The 1,702-nt window shown below is 59.7% G+C and overlaps 1 long non-coding RNA gene across 1 annotated transcript; it reads right to left on the bottom strand.

The window, feature by feature from the left end:
- LOC108445846 lies at positions 1 to 1,462 on the bottom strand. Its single transcript, XR_001860874.1, has 3 exons — positions 857 to 1,462; positions 545 to 624; positions 1 to 28 (listed from the first exon to the last, which is right to left on the bottom strand). It is a non-coding gene; the product is annotated as an uncharacterized LOC108445846 (long non-coding RNA).
- Positions 1,463 to 1,702: the final 240 nt, after the last annotated feature.

Genomic DNA, 1,702 nt, shown 5'->3' with positions numbered 1-1,702 from the left:
GGCCGCGTGCATGCGCCGGACGTTCCCCCTGCCCAGTACGGACCAGTAGAAACCAGTATGGACCAGTACGGACCAGTATAAACCAGTACGGACCAGTATGAACCAGTACAGACCAGTCACCACCCACTGACCACCCCCCTGACCACCCCCCACAATGTCTGAGTGCATGCGCTGGACGTTCCCCCTGTCCAGTATGGACCAGTACGGACCAGTACGGACCAGTATAAACCAGTACGGACCAGTATAAACCAGTACAGACCAGTCACCACCCGCTGACCACCCCTCTGACCGCCCCCCACAATGTCCAAGTGCATGCGCTGGATGTTCCCCCTGCCCAGTATGGACCAGTATAAACCAGTACAGACCAGTATAAACCAGTATGGACCAGTACGGACCAGTCACCACCAGCGTCCCCCTCCAGCCTCCCAGTACAGCCCAGAGTCCCAAACCCCACCGTCCCAGTATGGCCCCGTGCCCTCCCAGTATGGCCCCGTGCCCTCCCAGTGCCCTCCCAGTCCCTCCCAGTGCTCCCAGTGCCACTCACGGGCTGGGGCCCCTCCGGGGGTCCCCGCCCCCCCCCTCCTCCTCCTCGGCGCTGGGCGGCTGCGAGGGGGCGGGGCCTCCCTGTGACGTCACCGGGAGGAAATGACATCACGAGGAGGCCGTGTGATGTCACAGGGAGGGCGATGACATCACAGGGAAGGCGATGACGTCATAAGAAGGGTGATGGCATCGCGGGGCGGTTGTGTGACGTCACAGTGAGGACAATGACATCATGGGTGTGGTTATGACGTCATGGGGAGGGGATGACGTCACGGGGAGGGTGATGACGTCACGGGCGGGGCGATGACGTCACCTGAGCCCGGCGCAGCTGCCGCAGCATCTGCGAGCGCTGCTCCATCATCAGCGTCCGCTCGTACGTGTAGTCAGAGACGTCCCCGTCGTGCTGCGACCAGTACGGACCAGTATGGACCAGTACGGACCGGTACGGACCAGTATGGACTGGTACAGACCAGTATGGACCAGTATGGACCAGTATGGACCGGTACGGATTGGTACGGACCAGTATGGACTGGTACAGACCAGTATGGACCAGTATGGACCAGTATGGACCAGTACAGACCCGTACGGACCGGTACAGACCAGTACAAACCAGTATAGACCAGTATAGACCAGTATGGACCAGTACGGACTTGTACAGGCCAGTACGGACCAGTATAGACTGGTGTGGACTGATACAGACTGGTACAGACCGCTACAGACCAGTATGGACCTGGACAGACCAGTATGAACCAGTACAGATCGGTACAGACCGATACGCATTGGCACAGACCAGTATGGACCAGTATAGACTGGTATGGACTGATACAGACTGGTACGGACCGCTACAGACCAGTATGGACCAGTACGAACCAGCACAGACCAGTATGAACCAGTACGGATCGGTACAGACCAGTATGGACTGGCACAGACCAGTATGGACCGGTTCAGACCAGTACAGACCAGTACGGACCCGTCACTTCCCCCCCACCCTCCCAGTACGGACCAGTTCATCCCAGTGAGTCCCAGACCCTCCCCGGGCACTCCCAGTCTGGCCCAGTACCCCCAGCGCTCTCCCAGTGCCAGAGCAGGCTGGGCACTGCTGGCCTTGGGGGGTTCCAGGGGGGTTTGGGGGGATTTGGGGGATTTTGGGGTGGTTTTG

The sequence above is a fragment of the Corvus brachyrhynchos genome, unplaced genomic scaffold (genome assembly GCF_000691975.1).
Source record: "Corvus brachyrhynchos isolate BGI_N302 unplaced genomic scaffold, ASM69197v1 scaffold74, whole genome shotgun sequence".
In the NCBI taxonomy this organism is placed as follows: Eukaryota; Metazoa; Chordata; class Aves; order Passeriformes; family Corvidae; genus Corvus; species Corvus brachyrhynchos.
The sequence above is the reverse complement of the archived record's forward strand: the minus strand, read 5'-3'. Positions and strand labels throughout refer to the sequence as shown.